A 23,914-nucleotide genomic window follows, 5' to 3' on the forward strand; every position below is an offset into this window, starting at 1 on the left:
ACCATTACACTGAAATCATGGCATAACTCAGTGAAGCAGAAATGTGTTTCCTCTTCTCGGGCTTAATCTCTTGAGTAGCTGTTACTTAGGCAATTGTGTAACATGGCTCAAAACCTCAGGAATTTTAGTAGGTCAGTAGGGCATTTGGAAAGTAGGGCAACCTGACAGCAGTCATGTAAGAACAGGCCTGGGGAGTTTGCTATTGTTTTCCTTCAAGCACAAGTGAAAGAGTGCACTATTAGCCCTGCCATGTGCAACTGGATGCCACAGTCAATTTTAGAGGTATAAATGAACTAGAAAGATACTGCACTAAAAAAAAAAACTAGCAAAGTGAATAAATGGGTGGACTAAGAACGAGACCATTCCAACTGTGTTCCTCCTGAGACTGATTTGTTTGTTTTTCTGGCAGTCCACGGTATATTCAATATTCCTCACTAACATCACAGTTCAAATGCATCTCAATTCTTCTTCTGTCTTCTTTTTTCATCGTCCAGCTTTCACATGCATATGAGGCAATAGAGAAAACCTTGGCTTGACTCAAATGCAACCAAATGCTTCTTAGAAGTGAAGATGGTGAGACTTCATCTTGCTTACTTTGGACACTATCAAGAAAGACCAGTCTCTAGAAAAGAACATCATATTTGGTAGGGGGTCAGCAAAAATGAGAAAAACTGTCAATGAGATGGATTAACACAATAGTCTCAACAATGGGAGAATATATCAGAGATCTGGAGCTGCTTCAGGACCAGGCAGTTTTTCATTCTGTTATACATGAGGTTGCCGTGAGTCCGAGCCGAGTCTGCAGCAACTAACAACAAAGATGAGAATTTCAGAGTTTGCTGTATTTATTGCTCTCCCTCAGCATGTCACTAGCAGAAGAGTAAATAGGCCAAGGTCAAGATTCAAATCAGCATAGTATTGGCTTTTCCAAGTGTGGAGGGATCGTTTATGGAGTTATTGTTTTATGTTGTATGCTCTCTACACACTTTGCACACTCTTACTCAGGGGAAAGCTGAGTTTATTAGGTGTAAAGCAGAAGTTATCTAAAGGCTACCTTACCAAAAAAAGATCCTCAAGTAATTGAGATATTTTTCTATGAATTCTGGGAGAATAAAGAGAAGAGTGCTTTTGAGGAGAAAGAGGACGGACAAGGGGAAAAAGCTAGGTTATCCAACACTAGGCAAGACATTAAGTTCTGAGTTTCTACTATGAATAAGGACCCTGAACCTCTTCTGTCAGATTCCTAGAGAGATATGAGGACTGTATTAAAATGGCTGTACTTCATACTTAGGAAAGTTAGACACAAGACCTGGAGTTTCCAACTTGGCAAAGATTTCTGCACTCCAAACATAGTCTCTTGATCTGTGCTACAGGCTTGGAGCTTCCTTGTGTTCTCCACATAGCTATGACTTCAGTGGACTATGTGGGCTCAGAAAATGGATCTTTTAGGGATAACAAGACTAGAGGGACTTTCTCCAAATTGTTTGGTTTGCATGTATTTCCTGATACTGTAGGAGTATCTGGGAGGTGGGGAGGTGGGAATCAGCAAGCCCTTTGAATGCCTGAAATCAAATCTCCTACCACTCTGGTGAAATAAGGAACGAAGGAGAGTTGTAATATGATTTAATAAAAAAAAAAAAAAAAGTAATGTGAAGCTTCCCATATACTTAAGTTTAGAGTGTAAGATTCGTATTCACTACACAAGAACTGAAGATACAAAAAAGGCCAGGGGTTAGAAACAATAACTGCTTGGGAGACAGTAGGTAAGAGATGGGCCCTTTTATTGAGGGCAGGTTGGGAACATAGGATTTCAACTTAAACTACCAATTTTGCTATGGATAAAAAAAAAAAAAAAATTTATGGATACCTAATCTTAAATTCAGCGGATATACAGCAGAGTTAACAGTCACTTTTTATCTAATAAAATTTTACCTATTAATCCACCTTTGTTTTCATGACTCTAAAAAATGCAAGACAGAGAGGCGGGGCCAAGATGGCAGAATAGACAGACACTTCCAGTGAGGCCTCTTACAACAAAGACCATAAAAAAAAATAGTGAAATGAGTATATTTATGAAAGCTAGGAGCCCTGAACATCAAAGGCAAAGTTAGAAAAAGAACTGAGTGGCAGGGGGAGGAAGAGACAGTTCAGAAGCAGAGAAGTATTGTTGGACCTGAATCACCGAAAGCCCTCAGACACCGTTCCTGGGAACAGCTGCAGGGGGCTGATACTAGAAATTGGCCACAGTTTCCTTAGGAAAAAGCAGCCTGCCACACAGCCTACTCACACCTCTGGAACCAGAGAAAAACAGCACTCTCACAAAAACCTAAGTACTTGCCTATATTTTACCACACTCCCCACCCGCAAGCCGGCTTCAACAGCTGCTGATTTCCCTAGGCCTGAGATAGGCCCTCTTGAGCTCCTAGAGCCATCCTCCTGGCCTTTGAGAAGGAATAAATTCACAAGTGGGGGAAAAGATAATTTTCCAGCTCCACTAACCAGGGGAGCTCAGGACAGAAGTGGCTCCTGTCCAGGACTTGGAGTACCTTTCCCCCCTGCATGGACCTCGGTGGGCCTATTTCAGGAGAATTGGCCCTTGTTGGCAGACTACAACTGTTTCACCTGTGCAGTGGAGAAGTGGATGTTTGATGTTTGACACTATTTTGCCTATTAAACAGGGTCCTCACCTACCCACATCAGGGGCCTAAGGACTGGTGGCTCCTCCACTCAGGTCACCCAGCCACCCAAGACAGGGATCGAAGGATAACTGGTACCTCCCAGTCCTTACAACCAAAAACATTGGGTGCCCATTGTCCATCTGCAGAACCCACCCATCTGTAAACTCTAGGGAAGAAGGGCACACTTTCCTCACAGACACTTAAGGGATGATTCTCAGCCCCCTGCCTTGTTCAGAGCATGACCCCCTGTTGCAACCAAATAATGGTACCTACACCTATCACCTCTGCCCCCTAAGACTGTAGGACAGAGCCTGTACCACACACTTGATATCAGCTACCTGGACATCTGAGCTGAATTCATACAAGAAAAGTGAATGGACTGCTAGACTAACGTGCCTGATAACAGATCTAGCCATCTGAGGACAGGAAGACAGAGCTCCAAAGGCAAAAATAATGAAGCTAGCTCACTCAAGAAACCCATTTGGGCATATCAAAACAAAACAAAGCAAGAAGCTATGATACAGTAGGCAAACATAAAATAAACTAACACAATAACTTATAGATGGCTCAGAGAGAACAATCACTATCAAGTCACATAAAGAAACAGACCATGATTGTCTTAACAAGCTCTGAAAAAAAAAGGAATCAAGGGATCATCTAGATAAAACTGCCTTCCTGGAATTACCAGATGCAGAATACAAAAAATTAATACACAGACGCCTTCAAGACATCAGGAAGGAAATGAGGCAATACAAAGAACAAGCCAAGGAACATACAGATAAAGAAATTGAAGAAATTAAAAAGATTATTCAGGAACATAATGAAAACTCTAATAAACTGGAAAAATCCACAGACAGCAATTAGAAATTCACAAGATTAACAATAAAATTACAGAAGTAGACAAATCAATAGAAAGTCAGAGGAGCAGAATTAAGTGGAAGGAAGAATTTGTGAACTTGAAGATAAAGTACTTGGCACCAATATATTTGAAGAAAAATCAGATAAAAGAATTTTAAAAAATGAAGAAGTCTTTAGAATCATGTGGGACTCTATCAAAAAATTTAACCTATCAGTGATTGGAGTACCAGAACAGGGAAGGATGACAGAAAATACAGATAAAATTGTTGAAGATTTGTTGGCAGAAAACTTCCCTGATATCATGAAAGATGAGATGTCTATTCAAGATTCTCATTGAATACCACATAAGGCAGATTATAAAAGTCACCATGACATATTATAATAGAACTTACCAAAACCAAAGATAAAGAATTTTAAGAGCAGCTAGGAATAAATGAAAAGTCACCTACAAAGGAGAGTCAATAAGAATAAGCTTGGACTACTTGGCAGAAGCCATGCAGCCAAGAAGGCAATGGGATGACTTATATAAAGCATTGAAGGAAAAAAATTGCCAACAAAGAAGTGTATATCCAGCAAAACTGTCTCTCAAATATGGAGGTGAAATTAGGATATTTCCAGATAAAAAGAAGTTTAGGGAATTCATAAAAACCAAACCAAAACTACAAGAAATACTAAAGGGAGTTCTTTGGTTAAAAAATCAATAATATCAGGTATCAACTCAAGACTAGAACTCTGGACAGAGCAATCAGATGTCAACCCAGACAGGGAAAACACAAAAATAAATCAAGATAAAAAAATGTTCAAAACAGAGAAACAGCAATGTTAGTATGTAAAAGAAGACAACATTAGAACAATAAAGAAGGACTAAGAAATGTAGTCATAGATCTTTCATATGCAGAGGAAGACAAGGCCATATAAAGAAATGAAAGTTAAGTTTAAATTTAGAAAAATAGGGGTAAATATTAAGGTAACCACAAAGGAGACAAACTATCCTACACATCAAAATAAAATACGAGAAAAAAAGAGAGACTCAGCAGAAACAAAATCAACAACAATGAATAAGAGGAAAAGACAATATATAAAGATATACTACTCAGCACAAAAAATTAAGTGGGAAAAAGAAACTGTCAACAATGAGCAAAAAAAAAATAGCACTAAATTCATACCTATACATAATTACCCTGAATGTAAATGGACTAAATGCACCAATAAGGACAGAGAGTAGCAGAACGGATGGAAAAACATGACCTGTCTATACGTTGCCTCCAAGAGACACACCTTAGACTTAAAGACACAAAAAAACTAAAACTCAAAGGATGGAAAAAATACATATCGAGCAAACAACAATCAAAAAAGAGCAGGAGTGACAATATTAATTTCTGACAAAATAGACTTTAAAGTTAAATCCATCAGAAAGGATAAGGAAGGACACTATATAATGATTAAAGGGACAATACACCAAGAAGATATAACCATATTAAATATTTTTGCACCCAATGACAGGGCTGCAAGATACGTAAAACAAACTCTAACAAAAAGCACTGAAAAGTAAGATAGACAACTCCAAAATAATAACAGGAGACTTCAACACACCACTTTTGGTGAAGAACAGGACATTGAGAAAGAAGTTCAATAAAGACACTGAAGACATAAATGCCACGATCAACCAACGTGATCTCATAAACATATTCAGAACACTCCACCCAACAGCAACCAAGTATACTTTCTTTTCTAGTGCACGTGGGACAGTCTCTAGAATAGACCACATATTAGGTCATAAAGCAAGCCTTAGCAGAATCCAAAACCTTGAAATATTACAAAGCATCTTCTCTGACCATAAGTCCATAAAAGTGGAAATCAATAACAGGAAAAGCAGGGAAAAGAAATCGAACAGTTGGAAACTGAACAATACCCTGCTCAAAAAAGACTGGATTATAAAAGACATTAAGGGTGGAATAAAGAAATTCATAGAATCCAATGAGAATGAAAATGTTTCCTATCAGAACCTTTGGGACACAGCAAAAGCAGTGCTCAGAGGTCAACTTATATCGATAAATGCACACATACAAAAAGAAGAGCCAAAATCAAGGAATTATCCCTACAACTTGAACAAATAGAAAGAGAGCTGCAAAAGAAACCCTCAGGCACCAGAAGAAAGTAAATAATAAAAATTAGAGCAGGATTAAATGAAATACAGAACAGAAAAACAACTGTAAGAAGACCAAAAGCTGATTCTTTGAAAAACTTAACAAAATTGATAAACCACTGGCCAAACTGACAAAAGAAAAAGAGGAGAGGAAGTAAATAACCCAAATAAGAGATGAGAGGGGTGATATTACAATAGACCCAACTGAAATTAAAAGAATCATATCACACTACTATAAAAAATTGTACTCTAACAAATTTGAAAACCTAGAAGGAACGGATGAATTCCTAGAAACACATTACCTACCTAAACTAACACAAATAGAGGTAGAACAACTAAACAGACCAATAACAAAAGAAGAAATTGAAAAGGTAATCAAAAAACTCGCAACGAAAGAAAGCCCCGGCCCAGAGGGCTTCACTGCAGAGTTCTGCCAAACTTTCAGAGAAGAGTAAACACAACTACTAATAAAGGTATTTTAGAACATAGAAAAGGATGGAATACTCCCACACTCATTCTATGAAGCCAGCATATCCCTGATAAAACCAGGTAAAGACACCACACACAAAAAAAGAAAATTACAGACCTATATCCCTCATGAACTTAGATGCAAAAATCCTCAACAAAATTCTAGCCAACAGAATTCAATAACATATCAAAAAAATAATTCACCATGACCAAGTGGGATTTATACCAGGTATGCAGGGATGGTTCAACAATAAAAAAAACAGTTAAGGTAATCCATCATATAAATAAAACAAAAGAATCGCATGATTTTATCAATTGATGCAGAAAGGGCATTTGACAAAGTTCAATACCCATTCATGATAAAAAAAAAAAAAAACTCTCAGCGAAATAGGAATAGAAGGAAAATTCCTCAGTGTAATAAAGGATATTTATACAAAGCCAATAGTCAACATCATCCTAAATGGAGAGAGTCTGAAACCAGATAAGGATGTCTTTTATTACCACTCTTATTCAACATTGTGCTGAAGGTCCTAGCCAGAGCAATTAGGCTAGATAAAGAAATAAAGGGCATCCAGATTGGCAAGGAAGAAGTAAAAGTATCTCTATTTGCAGATGACATGATCTTTTACACAGAAAACCCTAAGGAATCCTCAAGAAAACTACTGAAACTAATAGAAGAGTTCAGCAAAGCATCAGGATACACGATAAACATACAAAGATCAGCTGGATTCCTTTATACCAACAAAAAGAACATCGAAGTGGAAATCACCAAATCAATATCATTTACAGTAGCCCCCAGGAAGATAAAATACTTAGGAATAAATCTTACCAGAGATGTAAAAGACTTATACAAAGAAAACTACAAAACACTTCTGCAAGACACCACAAGAGACCTACATAAGTGGAAAAACATACCTTGCTCATGGATAGGAAGAATTAACATTGTAGAAATGTCTCTTCTACCAGAAGCAATGTATAGATTTAATGCAATTCCGATCCAAATTCCAAAGGCATTTTTTAATGTCATGGAGAAACAAATCACCAATTTCATATAGAAGGGAAAGAAGACCTGGATAAGTAACTCATTACTGAAAAAGAACAAAGTAGGAGGCCTTACTCTACTTGATTTTAGAAACTATTATTCCACCACAATAGTCAAAACAGCCTGGTACTGGTAAAACAACAGATACATAGACCAATGGAACAGAATTGAGAATCCAGACATAAATCCATCCACATATGAGCAACTGATATTTGACAAAGCCCCAAATCAGTTAAATGGGGGAAAAGACAGTCTTTTTAACAAATGATGCTGGCATAACTGGATATCCATCTGCAAAAAAATGAATCAAGACCTCACGCCATGCACAAAAATGAACTCAAAATAGATCAAAAGCCTATATATAAAATCTAAAATGATAAAGACCATGGAAGAAAAAATGTGGACAACATTAGGAGCCCTAATACATGGCATAAACAGTATACAAAACATTACTAACAATGCTGAAGAAAAACTAGATAATTGGGAGCTCCTAAAAACCAAACACCTATGCTCATCCAAAGACTTCATCAAAAGAGTAAGAAGATGACTTACAGACTGGGAAAAAGATTTTACCTATGACATTTCTGATCAGAGCTTGATCTCTAAAATCTACATGATACTGCAAAAACTCAGCTACAAAAAGACAAATAGCCCAATTAAAAAATGGGCAAAAGATATGAATAGACACCTCACTAAAGAAGACATTCAGGTAGCTAACAGATATATGAGGAAATGTTCACAATCATTAACAATTAGAGAAATGCAGACCAAAACTACAATGAGATTTCATCTCACTCCAACAAGGCTGGCATTAATCCAAAAAACACAAAATGATAAATGTTGGAGAGGCTATGGAGAGATTGGAACACTTGTACACTGCTGGTGGGAATGTCAAATGGTACAGGCACTTTGGAAATCGATTTGGCGCTTCCTTAAAAAGCTAGAAATAGAACTACCATACAATCCAGCAATCCCACTCCTTGGAATATACCCTAGAGAAGTAAGAGCCTTTACACGAACAGATATATGCACACCCATGTTCATTGCAGCACTATTTACAATAGCAAAAGCTGGAAGCAACCAAGGTACCCACCAATGGATGAATGGATAAATTATGGTATATTCACACAATGGAATACTATGCATCAATAAAGAACAGTGATGAATCTGTGAAATATTTCATAACATGGAGGAATCTGGAAGGCATTATGCTGAGTGAAATTAGTCAGTTGCAAAAGAACAAATATTGTACAAGACCACTGTTATAAGAACTCAAGAAATAGTTAAACAGAGAAGAGAGTATTCTTTGATGGTTACAAGAAGAGGGAGGGAAGGAAGGAAGGAGAGGGGTATTCACTAATTAGATAGTAGATAAGAGCTACTTTAGGGTGAAGGGAAAGAGACCACAATATACAGGAAAGGTCAGCACAACTGGACTAAACCAAAAGCAGTTTCCTGAATAAACTGAATGCTTTGAAGGCTAGCATAGCAGGGGCAGGGGTTTGGGGACCATGGTTTCAGGGGACATCTAAGTCAGTTGGCATAATAAAATCTATTAAGAAAACATCTTGCATCCCACTTTGGAGAGTGGCATCTGCGGTCTTAAACGCTAGTAAGCAGCCACTAACATGCATCAATTGGTCTCAACCTACCTGGAACAAAAAGGAATGAAGAACACCAAAGACACAAGGTAATTATGAGCCCAAGAGACAGAAGGGGCCACATAAACCAGAGACTACATCAGCCTGAGACCAGAAGAACTAGATGGAACCCAGCTACAACCAATGACTGCCCTCACAGGGAACACAACAGAGAACCCCTGAGGGAGCAGGAGAGCAGTGGGATGCAGACCCCAAATCCTCATAAAAAGACCAGGCTTAATGGTCTGACTGAGACTAGAAGGACCCTGATGGTCATGGCCTCCAGACCTCCCATTAGCCCAAGACAGGAACCATGCCCAAGGCCAACTCTTCAGACAGGGATTGGACTGGACAATGGGATAGAAAAAGATGCTAGCAAAGAATGAGCTTCTTGGATCAAGTAGACACATTAGACTATGTCGGCATCTCCTATCTGGGTGGGAGATGGGAGGGCAGAGGGGGTCAGAAGCTGGGGGAATGGACACAAAAAGAGAGTGGAGGGAAGGAGCGGGCTGTCTCATTAGGGAGAGAGCAATTAGGAGTATATAGCAAGGTGTATATAAATTTTTGTATGAGAGACTGACTTGATTTGTAAACACTCACTTAAAACACAATAAAACTTTTTTTAAAAATGCAAGATAGAAAAAATTTTCTGCATGAAAGTGGCAAGAAAGGGTTGCCCACCAGATAAATACTGAAAAACAGAGAACTCAATAAAGTCTAAACATTTTCAAACTTTAATTACTCATTTGTGTAAAGTAATACCGATTTAAACAAAATTTTATCACAAAACAAAGGATATGGATAGTTTTTTTTTTTTTTATAAAATGTGGATTTAATAATTGACTTGCATGGCCATGTTGTCAGAAACAACACTGGAGATCACATGACAGAATTTGGCAAGACCAATGAATTAACTATTCATTGGAAATACCTGTTTTCAACAACACACAAATGGCAGCTACACACGTGGACATCTCTGGATGGAATACACAGGAATGAAATAGACTACATCTGTGGAGAAGCTTGATATCCTCAGTCAGAACAAGGCCAAGGAGTTGAGTGCAGAACAGACCATCAATTGCTCATATGCAAGTTCAAGTTGAAAATTAAAACAAGTCCACAAGAGCCAAAATATGACTCTCTAGAGTTATGCTATCCAATAGGATAGCCATTAGCACATGTGACTATTTAATTTCAATTAATTACAGTTGAATAAAATTAAAACTTAAGTTCTCAGACACACTAGCAACATTTCAAGTGCTCAACAGCCATATGTGTCTAGTGACTTCTCTGTTGGGCAGTGCAGATACAGAGTATTTCTGTCACCACAGAGAGTTCTATTGGACACTGCTATTTTAGAGGATTATTCCCATCTACATATAAACATTTCACAAACTTTCATCTTAAAAACTCGTAGATATAAGCAAAAAACTTCCTTGACCTCTTACCCTCCTCTACATACTACTTCACTTCTCTGCTATCACTATAGCAAAAATGTTTTTCCATACTGGCTGTCTTCATGTTTGCTCCTCTTTTGAATTCACTTTGTTAAGGCTTTCATTACAATTCAATAGAAACAATTTTTGTCAAAGTCACCAAAGACCTTTTGCTAAATCCAATTATCAATATTAGTCCTCATCTTAATCAACCAATCAGGAGCAGTGAACACAGTTGATCACATCCTCATTGTGAAAATACTTTTCTTCATTTGATTTCTAGGACATCAGTTTCTCTTAATTTCCTTTCTACTTCTTGGCTACTACTGCTCAGTCTACATTAAGAGATTTACCTCATTAACTTCAGGTCTTCATCTTCTGATCTCTTTTCTCTCTGCATTCAGTCCCTTAATACCCTCATGCCATCTCTTTGCTTTAAATATCATCTTTACACTGATAAATCTAGAATATAAATCTCCAGTCCAGGCCTATTCCTAAACTCAATTCTCCTTTATCTACTTGCCTTGTCACAATCACCATTGGTATGTCTAACAGGTGTCTCAAGTATGGCATATCCAAAATTAAACTCCTGTTTATCCTCCCACACCCAGCCCTGCTCTTCATCAAGTCTTCTCAATTCAATAGATGATATTTTCTTTGATTGCTCAAGACTAAGTCTTGGTTTCAATCATGACTGCTCCCTTCATCTCTCTCTCACAACCAATCCACCAATAACTTCTATCTGCTCTACATTCAAAATATATCTAAAATTGAATGACTTAATTCCTCTTCTGCTAAACTTAAAGTCTAAGCTACCATCATCTCGCACCTGTAGTATTGCTATAGCCTCCTAACTGGTCTAATTGGTCTACCTACTTCTTCTCTTATACCCTACGATCTGATTTCAACTGAAAATGTATTCATTTTGAATGAATGAAAGAAACATGTCTTACGATGTTACCACTCAGCTCAACATCTCCAGTGGCTTCCCACCTCACAAGGTAAAAAGCAGAAGTTCTTATGGTAGCTTTCAGGTCCCTAGATGACCCCTTCTACCTCCGGTAGTGCTCACCCCACTTCTCTGACTTCATTTTCTACCACTTCTACTACTTCTCCCATTTCAGCTCCAGCCTTCTTTAGCTAGCCTCCTTGCATTTGCTTATGCATTCTAAGTACACCCCCTGGAGTCTCTCTTGCTTTGCATTATCTTCCTTGTTTCCTTCAGTTCTCTATGCAAATGCCCCCTCTTCAGAGAGGTCTCCCAGCCACCCTATAAAAAACAGCAATTCCCTAGTACTCTCTATTCCTCTTAACTCCCCACGGTATTTGGATTACCAACGTGCCCACTCTAACAACACTTTTATTTGAAATTAAGCAGTGAAATCATCAAGATTAAATAAACATTTTACAAAAAACCAAACGCAGCGCCATCACATTGACCCCGACTCATAGTGACCATATAGAACAGAGTAGAACTGCCCCATAGAGTTTCCAAGGAGCACCTGGCAGATTTGAACTGTTGATCTCTTGGTTAGCAGCCATAGCACTTAACCCCAAATGAGAATTTCCAAACATTTTACAAAGAAAACAGCAAATAAGGCTGACTCAGAAAGGCCAACTTCTATATTTTCTACACTTCTTCTTATCACCTACAAATCTTATCACCTCTTATCACCTACAAATAAACCTTGTCTGTTACTACTTACCATAACATTAGTTTTTATTCCAGCATCCACATCCAGACTTCTGGGCTTTCGTTTCTGTGGACTTCTTGTTTATGGAGTGGCTTCTGAACTTCTTACTTCTCTTTAATGTAAACTTACTCACTGAAGTAGGTAGAAGCATCTGACTGCTTCCATATCTTTTAGCGTTGCTGTGCCTGAGCATTTATGTAATAAAATGCATATTGTATCTACAGGTTGCTTTCCCTTTATTTTTACTTTATATTACATGAGTTCTTCTAAATTATGTGTGCAAAGAGATTATATAGCTTATGCATCTTATTTTTGGATAACAGGTAATAGTATAAAATATTTATTATAATAAGGAAGAGTTAGAGCTATAGGGTTGTAAACAACTGATCTAACCCAACTCACTCATTTAACAGATGAGGAAACAGGAGCAGAGACTCCCCAAAACCATGACTTTGGAGACAGAGTCAGAGCTGGTACAGAGCAGGGGGCGGGAGTGAAAATGACTTTTTATTCACTCCTCTTTCTCTACAACAGATTGTCCCAATTTGGTTCAGATTCTAAATGCACTAATAGAAAAACCTGTTATATTGCTATTGATTTCCCCCAATTTTTCTTTTATAGGGAAATTTTAGTCCAAATTTTTTTCTCTAAAATAACATCAATGAAATTGTAATCCTAATGCTAGTCTCTGAAATCAGTTATTCTGCCTTCATCTTTTTACAGAAGTCTATAATTTAACGGGCCTTGACTTTTTATAAAAGCAGAGTATACAGTTGATAAATGTAACGTTTCAAAGGGCCGTCACACATGGTCATATTGTTGCCCTGTTGGTTTTGAGTATTCTTCTGTTGATTGTTTAATGAAATCACCCCACAGACACTCTTATATTTCAGTATCAAACGTACACAATACGATTATATTGTGGGAATGCCTTTAATTCTTACAAAATAACTCACTACTGCAGACATTAAATCAAACATTGTGCAGAGAGATCTGGAAAATAGCAACTTTTCAAATACTAACATTTAAGTATGACAATGTCCATCAGAAAAAAAGTAACTAATCCTTGGATTGTGGATTGAAATTTCATTTTGCTTATTAAAATAATATTGGTTGAAGTCTTACATCTAGTACAATAACTGGTAGTCAGCTTTGAAGTTGTGTGAACAAGAATTTGCCTTAGATGATCTTGAAGGTATCTTTCAGTTTCACGTAATGTGAATCTATAATTTTATCAGTTTACCATTAGGTAGATTGTTTTCAAATGGAAGCTAATTGTGTGTTGTGTTTGTATTCAGATATAACCGTTTCCCCAAATTCAAACCCAACTCCCAATATCTGTTGTAGCATGAATCACAACGTTCTATGTTTACTTGAGTATGCGCTGGACCTCATTACTAAACTCATCTGTTCGTTAAGCAAATATTTTTGAGTACCTCCTATATACTTGGTACTGGTAATATGAACATAAGTATGATGGACTTTGATCCTGACTTCATGCAACTATCTGCTCCTGAAGGAGAGAAAGCTGTGTATTTTCAACTCAATTTCTCTATATGGTTCAGTATGACACTTTGCACAACACATACTTGTAGAATTGAACAACCAAGGATAACAAGCACAGTTTAAGAACAAACAATAAACACCCTGCTGACAGCTGGATCCAGCAGACCTAGCAGAGCCCCAGACCTGAGGATTTTAGATCTTTTTGTCTTCCCTTTTTCAGCTTTTCATAATGTTTACTTTTATGACAACCTGAACAGGCAGTGAAAGGTTCTATGCCCTTCTTTCCTCCAGAAGATAGGGAAAATGGTGGGAGACATGGAAGGAGGCAGAGAAATGCTCAAAAAGATTTTAATTTTAGAGCACGAAACAATCTGGCTGAACCAAGTTAAAAACATTATCTAAAAACAACTGTGATACACTAAAGCACTCTTGATTCCCATTTGTGTCCATTAACCACTGAAAAGCACTGGATCTGAAGTTTGTTTTGTTTCTTTCCAAGGATTATTGATGATAAAAGCACACAATCAACCAGTCTAAAATATCAGAAGGAGGTATCTTGCTAGTCATATTTGCTTTCTCCTCCAGCATGTCACCCGCCTACCTCATTCACCTTCATTCAAGTAAAGGGTTGCCATCAGCTCTCCTCTTCATCTCCTGCTGGTGATCATCCCAAGATATGGGCCCAGAAGTCTGTCCATCTCCTTCTCCTTGGCAGTCCTCTAAATCTGCTTCAGGAGCGCACAGAGGTTAGGAACACCTCACACCTTACTGGCTCCTCACTTTGGTCGGTCGCTTTGGGCCCAGCCAGATCATCACTGCTATTTTTCCATAGCCCTTCCATTCCTAACATTTACTCATGAAAATGATCTGTCTCCAAATCTTGTCAATCACCTTTTCCTAATAAAATATTATTTGAAATCTTCACCACCTATATCTGTTGTTTTTAATTGCTGTCAAGTCAATTTCAACTCATAGTGGCTAGTTTTTAATAAAGATGCAATTTATATGATTCCTGTCTTTTTCATCCTCATCTGGAGTACCCTTGGTATTTAATTCCACCTAAGTTTTTTTTTTTTTTTTTTTTAAGTGGCTAGGCTGATTCTAGGCTGGTTAAAAAAAAAAAAAATTATGTATACCACCTATAGCCAATATAAAACAAACCAAACCCTTTGCTGTCAAGTCAATTCTGACTCATAGTGAACCTATAGGACAGAGCAGAACCACCCCATAGGGTTTCCAAGTAGCACCTGGAAGATTCAAACTGTCGACCTTTTGGTTAGCAGCCATAGCTCTTAGCCAGTACGCCACCCGTGCTCCATAGCCCATATATGCTACCTAAATCTACATACCTCAGTGTAGATTTCCTCACCACTCTCCGTGGATCAGCAAAAAGGACTTGCTGAGCTCTGTCTCCTGCTTGAACAATATATCCCCCTTTGTCTAATAATACCACCATCTAGCCCTCCCTCATGGTCACAGGAAACCCTGGTGGCATAGAGGTTAAGAGCTATGGCTGCTAACCAAAGGGTCGGCAGTTCAAATCTGCCAGGCACTGCTTGGAAACTCCATGGGGCAGTTCTACCCTGTCCTATAGGGTCTCTATGAGTCGGAATTGACTTGACAGCACTGGGTTTTGCTTTTGGTCATGGCCACTATTTCTGGTGTTTGTTGTATAGTTTGTAACGCAAGTAATTTTCACTGACCATCTGGAAGGAAGAAACTTTTGAAGCTACAAAGATGATTTTGAAGGAAGATGATTTCAACAGGGAATACTTGCAGTCTGTCCAGAGTCTAACATTCCTTCAGAGAAAGCAGCAGTTTCTATAATGGTGGCTACTGGAATGAAAAAGAAGGAAGTGGTATTCATCTATTTACAACCCATGTCTAGCTCATCATTTCTTTGGCCACAATGTATAATATTTTTACCATCTGTCTGACATCCTTTGACTGCCTTCTTAGTTTCTAAAGCTGGCAAAGGGTCATCCTTGTGTCTCAAAACTGAACTGGCTAGATTTTGTCTGAAAGAGCTCTCAGAGGAAGTACCAACTGAGAAATGGGAGCTTTAGTCATTTACCTACATAAGCAGCCCTGCTAGAGGGCCTTCTCATGGGGGGAAAAAAAACTGAGCCCTGTTGTAAATTGAATTGTGTCTCCCCCAAATACGTGTTGGAATGCTAACCCCTATACCTATGGATGAAATTCTGTTTGGAAATAAGGTATTCTTTGTTATGTTAATGAAGCCTCATCCATGTAAAGTATGTCCTAAACCTAATCACTCCTGAGGTATAAAGAGCCTCATAGACACAGAGACAAGCAAGCACAAATTGGGGAGAATAGATGGCACAGGAAGATCGACAAGGAACCTAAGTATGTTGGGAGAGATATAGACCTTCTCCTGGGGCAGAGAGCAAGAGAAAACCTTCCCATAGAGCTGGTGCTGTGAATTGGGACTTCTAGCCTCCTAAGCTGTGAGAAAATAAATTTCTGTTCTTTAAAGCCACCCACTTGTGGTGTTTGCATCATAGCAGTACTAAGAAACTCAGACAAACCCCAGCAGAGAAATTCCCAGCTCCTGACAGCTAGAATTATAGATTCACAACTTGTGCTACCTGCAGGCTTAGAGTGGAGCCACATGGACTCTTGTCACCATATAAGGAAATTCTTGTTGCCCTTAATGCTTAAATAGTTTCATGTTATTTTTAACTTCTTCTTTAGGTCAACATCAGACTTGGTCATGGCCTACCACAGAGACAAGATCAAGGTTGTTCATTGTTTTTGTATTTGGATTTTTTTCTCCCACTGTGTAAGCAGATACCATATAAAAGGAAATGAGATTAAATTACATGAGGATGAGGAAACCAACCCAGAAATTAAACACTGAAGTGTCCTTTCTCAAAGATAACAGTATTTATTGAATGCTTATCATGTCCATACTCATAAAACCTTATGGAACTGATGTCATTATTATATTTATTAAACTGCTGAAGAATCAGAGGCACAGAGAGTTTAAACAACATTCCCAAAGACATACAACTCCTAAGTGGTAGGGCCTGGATTCCAACCCATGCCAACACTCTTAACCGTTTTTACCAGCGTTTCTCAAAATGTGTTCCTCAGTCTCACAAGATGTTCCATTAAAAAATGATCCTATGCTGTCGTTGTTAGGTGCTGTTGAGTCAATTCCAACTCATAGCAACTCTATGTACAACAGAACTAAACACTGCCCAGTCCTGCACCATCCTCTCAATCAATGTTATATTTGAGCCCGTTGTTGTAGCCACTGTGTCAATCCATTTCCCTTGAGGGTTTTTCTGTTTTTCACTGACCTTCTACTTTACCAAGCATAATGTCCTTCTCCAGGGACTGGTCCCTCCTGATAACATGTCCAAAGTATATGACACAAAGTCTCGCCCCCTTTGCTTCTAAGGAGCATTCTGGCTGTACTTCTTCCAAGATACATTTATTCGTTCTTCTGGCAGTCCATGGTATATTCAGTGTTCTCTGCCAACACCATAATTCAAAGGCATCAATTCTTTTTCAGTCTTCCTTATTCATTGTCCAGCTTTCGTATGCCCATGAGGCCATTGAAAGCACCATGGCTTGGGTCAGGTGCACCTTAGCCCTTAAACTGACCTCTTCGCTTTTTTAATTGCCTGGATTGGCAGTTCTCCATGAACATCATGAAATAAAGGCTCTGAAGAGACTTTTTTAACTTAGTATTTCACAGATTTTCACAAGCTTACTTGACCGTGGCACACTTTTTTGCATAACTACCATTAACACCCCAGGAAATACACAGTAGCAGAAACACTGGCTCAAGGTGATGGCAGAAGACTTCCTTCAGAATCCCAGACTCCCTTCAGATCCTTTCTGGCTCCAGTCACATCATGTCACAAAAGGATTTGCCCCATGTTTCCCAAACGGGTCACAAAACAAAGTCCATCTCTTACAGATCTCTAAATATCTACGGCAGAATCTTTTGTTTTTTGCTTTTAGTACTGCCTGGTTGGAAGATCCTACAAAGTAAGCTTATCAAAGTCTTAGTACATGAGATGCTGGGTGTAGATCATAACTGATCCATGACTTCCTAAAATTGCAAAACTAAAATTGTAGGCAATTTTAGTCCAGCTGGCTGCCCTCTGAGCTGAGCCGCACTTTCTACAGGCAGGAGACTGAGAAGAATTCAGCTAGTGAGTTTGTAGAAGGAAATGATCATCTGTAAATAAAGAAAAAGGAAAAGTTCAGCAGAAGTTAGACCTTTCCTTCCAAATGGATAAGCACCCTACAGGTTTCAGTGGAACAACAATTTTCAGGCACAAAGTTCTTTCGTCCAGCTAGTGTGTGGTGTTCAGACCACACACTGGGTATTAGGAGTTGTGAGAACTTGGACAAACCTCCCTTTACTTCAGTTCCCTCATATAAAAATGAGATAATGAAAGCCCCAAAAGTTTGTCATAAAAGTTAAGCAAGATAAAGCATGTAAAGTGCTGAACTCAGTACCTGCATCTAATAAATACTTAGTAAGGGATGGCTATTGTTAAGACTGAAACCCTAATGGCTTAGTGATTAAGTGCTATGGCTGCAAACCCAAAGGTCAGCAGTTCAAATCCACCAGGTGCTCCTGGAAACTCTATGGGCCAGTTCTACTCTGTCCTATGGGGTTGCAATGAGTCGTAATTGACTCAATAGCAACAGGCTTTGGTGTGTTTTTTTTTGGTTTTCTTTAAGACAATGCAAGTGACTCTGCAGAAATTTGGTTCTACGTGGCCTCAGGCAAGTCCCTTCCTCCTTCCAGGAACCTGTTCTCACTCACTGAGAGTTTTCTCAATAGCTCCTTCACCTGTCAAGGAAAATAATGGTGGCCTTCTCATTTTTTTTTTGGCAGCTGTTTAAGAAGGTGGCAGCTAGTCTCGACCTGACTAAGAGGTTCTGACAGAAACAGGGTGGGTACACAATTCCAGAAGCTTCTGGTCTCACCAGTATTCAAATCATTTAACGGAAACACAAATTAGAATTCCGGGAATAAAGCAGGTCTTGGTATTAATTAGGAAAAGCCTTCTTTTCATCATTATATTATTTACCAATGCAGGATCAAAGTGGGAAATGCCTTTAAATAATAGTAAAAGTAACAGGTAAAATGTAGTAAGCTCTTACTATATAGCCTCTGGGCTAAGCACTTTATATATATTCTCATATTTTATGCTCAAACAACATAATGATATAGGTACTGTTTTTAAGTCAATTTTTCAGACAAGGAAATAGATCCTTAGAGAGACCAAGGAATCAAGGAACTAGCCTGAGGTCACAGGCCAAGCAAGTGTGTCAGTGCTTTCATCTAATCCTAGGTAGTCTAATTCTAGAGCCAACACCTTGCTGCACTACCTACCTGAGCCAAACCCACTTCCCCGCTGAAGTCATTCTTTCTAAGTGATCTTCAACAAGCTGTGTCCATGCGCCAGCTTTTCAATGACCAGAAAGACAACCAAAATGGTATATGTTAGACCAGGACACACTGCTGTGTTTCACCAACACTTTGCCCATCTTGTACCAGATATTAGCCATCAAAATTCCAACTGGATATTACATTGCTTAAAAAAAAAAAAAAGAAAAAATTAACTACTTATGACCTGTTTGTGAGTCTTCTTAATTCCCTAAATAAGGATTATTCCTCAATACCACAACCTACGTCTTTGATTAAGCCAGTCATAATCCTAGAATGCAATCCTCCTTAAAATGAAAGGTGACTATGACGTCTCAGGGCTCTAAAACCATATAAATGTTAGGTGAAGAGATTATGTGATGAAGCAATCTCCTGACAGTAAGGGCCTTTTGACTGAATTGGTTGGCTATTTGTTTCGGTATTGTGAAGGACTTGCCTCTCAATGGATTTTTTTTTTTTTTTAATCCTGAAAACAGTTCCTTTTTTATTTAACATAATAGCACTTCTGCATTGCATACATGAAGAAATTAATAAAGCTTCAGCTCTCAAATATTCTTACATTTTTATTTAAGTATAAAATAAGTGTCAGACAATATCATAAGTGTTCAGGGCAGTATTGCCATAGACAGAATGTACCACAAGAATGCAAGATGTTAAAATACGAGAAACTGTTCAGGGGGATGAGGTGGTATATGAGAATTCTCTTTTCTTTCTGCACAGTTTTTCTGTAAACCTAAAACTGCCCTAAAAAATAAAGTTCATTTTAAAATTAAAATAAAAACAAAAGAAGTAATATGGAAGATACCTCAGAAAATTTAAAACGAAAATGTTGATACAAAATGATGACCAGAACCAATTAGTTATGCAAAATATTTTGGCTCCTATTATTGCAGCCCAGCAATTTTCTAAGTTGACGCTACTGATGTTCAGGTCCATCTAGAATTGCTGAAGGTGGTATAGGTCTGAATTAAGATGTATGCAAATAATTATAGCCCTGCTTAATTACATAGTGTTCACTATGTGCCAGACATTGTTCTCACTTAATCTTTGTAACAGTCCTATTACTACATACATGAGGAAGGTGAGGCAATGAGGCAAAAAGAGGTGCAGCAACTTATCTGAGGTTACAAACCTCCAAAGTGGCAGAGCTGGGACTAGAATAGGGAAAAGATGGGTCTAGAATCTGAGTTTTTTGCCACTACACTCTGACTCAGTGTTATTCCCAAAATGTCAGCTTCAACCCAAGGAACTCCTAGTCATAAGGAGCCTTGGGTAAGGAAGCCTACGCTTTGGGCTTCTCTTCAGGGAAGATTTCAAGAGTTCAAGAGCTACTTAGACTGGAACAATTGGGTGATGGGTGGGGTGGAGGGGTGGTGGCTAACTGGCCCATCTGGGTTCTTTTGGTTCCTGGAAGCCAGGTCCTGACAGAGTATCTAGCCTTCATGGAACTGCCTCCTGCTAAGGAAGTGCTAAGTCAGGATGACTACCTGGAAGTCCTGATGGTGTAAATGTTCTTCTAGCCTGTGGTGTTCATGTTTCAGAGAGATGAAGAATCTCTGGCACATGTAGGCCCCCAAGAATTGCCCCCACAAAATGTAAAGTGTTGCATGAGGTGCCGATAGGGACTGAGGGTAGAGAAGTCATAAGTTCCTGCCTTTCTGAAAATCACATTCTAAAGTTCCTTATTGGTAGCTATTCTTGATTCTCACTTCCCTCAGACTTCCCTCAAATATCTTTAAGTACTTCATTTTCAAGAAATTTCTAGTATAACATCATTTCTGTCTTTTTCAAACTAAGAAATGAGTTGACTATCAAAGTTAGTCAGCTCATGAAAACGAGCCAAACAAGTTATGGTGACTCCTGTGTCTTGTGTCTTGCTCTGAGTCAGGCATAGGCATCACCGAGGCTTAGCATGTGATGAGCTGGCCCTCATCATAACTGATATCCCTCAGCTATGGACTCTAGGATGGATGTGCACCAAAAAGCCTGGGACTAATAGAGAGCTTTGTGTCAAGACAGCAACCTAATTTCCATATACTCTATATGTCTCAAGTAATGCTAGTTTGAGTTGACACTGCCAACATCATTTGGTGTATTCTCAACCAACTAGAAAGTCTTTTCATGGTAACAGGAAAATTAAGAGGTGTTCATTAAAGCCCAAACAAGAACATCATCTGGTAACTTTGCTATGTAACTGTGGGTGGAACAACAACATGTTTTGAGGTTATTTTCAATGCAACATTTATTGTATATCTATCATGAACCAGTAAATGTATCATCTTCTTGAATACAGAGATAAATAAGACAGCCACCTCAGTGAAGATATTCTAATACAGTATTGGTGGAAGCTGCAAATGTCCATGGCATTTTAATGTTGTGCTTGTTAGTTGCTGTTAAGTTGATTCCAACTCATGGTGACCCTGTTTGTGACTGCCTTATAGGGTTTTCTTGATGTAATCTTAATGGAAGTACGTTTTAATAGAAGACGAACAAAATTTGTCCTCTTTGCAATCTGAAGGAGACTTAATTTGATGTTAAATTAGATGCTTTCTCGGAAACCCTGGTGGCATAGTGGTTAAGAGCTATGGCTGCTAACCAAGAAGTCAGCAGTTCACATCCACCAGGTGCTCCTTGGAAACTCTATGGAACAGTTCTACTCTGTCCCATAAGGTGGCTATGAGTTAGAGTCAACTCGATGGCAACGGGTTTTTTTTTTTTTGGTAGATACTATCTTATAAATAAACAAATTTATTCTCTTATCCTTGGATTTTGAAGAGTGAGACAGAGATCATAAGGTTTTCAATGGTTAGGCAAAATGTTTTTTTTAAAGCTTTAATGATGTCAGAATAGGGATCACTCTTGTTACCAGGAACAAAATCTCCATGATGCAAGCTGAAGGCATTATCATGTAAAGAAATAAATCAGTTTGGGGGTAACAAGACATGTTCCCCCCATTGGCCAATGTCAGTTATCTAATTTAAAGATTTGAGCAGGGAAGAAGGACATTCATTAGTGGCATGACAGAGACTAATAGTTGTCGATCGGATACCCCACCCTGTTTTTCCCTGCTGAGAGAATCTGATTTGATTATATTTTCTCCAATGACACTATAAATTCTGCTCTCAGGGATGAACCATGATTGCTCTAAATCCATCACGATAATCCCATTGTATTTTGCCGATGATTGGCTTAGAGGTTAGCATGTGATCTATGTGTGATCAGTGATAAGGCAGTCTACTAGGGAGGCTCCTGGGAAGGAGTTTCTTCCCTGATGAGATAGAGAGAGACATATGATATATTTCTGCTCTCTTTCTACTAAGACATTTTCCTGTGAAGGTATGATACCTGGAGTTAACCACAACCATCTTTTATCATCATCAAAAAAGGTAGTGACAATGTGATAAAGTCAGAAGGCCCTTAATGATCTGGTCAAGCTGCTCAGCCACTCTTAGAGCCAACCTTCTCAGGACTTTCAGCTATGTGAGGTCATAATAAACACATGCTCATGCAAATAAACAAATTTATGCAGGAAGAAAGTATCTTGATCTTGTCCCAGGCTCAAAGGCAGCAAATGGGAAGGGTTGAGATTTTGAGCCCAGATATGCCCAACTCAAAAGTCACTGGCTCTCTCCTCTATGCAGGCTTAATTAAAGTAGAAAAGACAAAGATCAAGTGCAAGAAATGGATATTCAATATCTTGGCTGTCTCCTCCCCAGAGTGTCCCTGTTATTTGCCATCAAGTTGGCTCCGACTCAGCTATTTATAATAGAACAAAATGCTGCCCTGTTTGGTGCCATGTTTACGATGGTTGGTATAAGGGTGTCCTAGCATACCGCTAAAGTGAATATCCTCGGAGCATACACTAGGCAAGTCTTAGATTTGTTCAGGAGTTTTTGCTCCCTAGTCCCTAAGTCAAGGTCACCTGTAAAGCAGTCGGTGGCATCCTTACCAGTCAAGTCTGGCCAAATGACCTGAACAAGACGGTTTGGTTTAAAGCTGCTTTAGGGATTCAAATCCAAATGCCAGGAGCATCAACAATTCTTGATATTTTTCTATCTAAACAAACGCAGCTTGAATAAACATTTCTCTTGATTCTTGGTTATGCATAAATTATCTTCTTTAAAAACTTTCTGAAGGTGTCCACATTACGTCAAATACTTTAACAACTTATTTTTCCTAATAAATTATGATTCATCTTGTACTGAAAGCAGGTATATACTTTTCTCATAAGTCAAAATTACTATAGAAAGGGTGGAGCAATTTGAAACGCTTATCATGAAAGGCTTAATATGTTATTGTCCTGAGTAAAGACGATCGTGGCCTCAGGAGAGAATGTAGCTCCTAGGAAAAATAACATGTTGTACAAAAGTTTTTTTTTTATTTTTTCTCCCAGAACTGAGGGGAGGAGGTAGAGGGAAAAGAGGAGGAAGTAAGCATCTTAGAATCAGTGAGAGTCCCAGGTGGCCCTCGACTTCTAGCTGAAAGTTTGGGGTTTTGAACCCACCCAGAGATGCCTTGGATGACAGGCCCAGCAATCTACGTACTTCCAAAAAGTTAGAGCATTGATAACCCTATGGAGCAGCCCTACTCTGCACACATGGGGTCATAATGAGTTGGAATTGGCTCAACAGCAAGTAACAAGAACAACAAACTCAAAAGTCCAGCAGCACCGGCATCACCTAGGAGGGAGTTAGAAATGCAGATTCTCAGGCCCCATCCCAGATCTAGAGGATCATAATATGCATATTAATAAGATTCGTGTGCACATTACAGCTTAAGAAACAATGATTTAGAGCAATGGTTCTCTACCTTGGTTGCACTTGAAATCATTTACAGAGTTTTAACAATACCACTGCCTACGTCCAACCCCCACAACCTCTGATTTCATTGCTCTGGGGTGCCTTCAGAGCACTGAGGTTTTTTTTAAAGTTCTCCAGGAGAGTATAATGTTCAGCCAAGGCTGAAAACTACTGGTTTAATTGGCTGATGGTGGCGGTTTCAGG

At 38.7% G+C, this 23,914-nt stretch overlaps 1 long non-coding RNA gene across 1 annotated transcript in view; it reads right to left on the reverse strand.

The window, feature by feature from the left end:
* The window catches only part of LOC126077087 (uncharacterized), a 30,968-nt gene extending 18,779 nt beyond the window's left edge, over positions 1–12,189 (reverse strand). Inside the window, exon 1 of the long non-coding RNA XR_007517656.1 lies at positions 11,978–12,189. This is a non-coding gene — a long non-coding RNA (uncharacterized LOC126077087). The remainder of the gene's footprint in view (positions 1–11,977) is intronic.
* Between the last annotated feature and the right edge of the window lie 11,725 nt (positions 12,190–23,914).

Source organism: Elephas maximus, chromosome 5 (assembly GCF_024166365.1).
Source record: "Elephas maximus indicus isolate mEleMax1 chromosome 5, mEleMax1 primary haplotype, whole genome shotgun sequence".
Classification (NCBI taxonomy): domain Eukaryota; kingdom Metazoa; phylum Chordata; class Mammalia; order Proboscidea; family Elephantidae; genus Elephas; species Elephas maximus.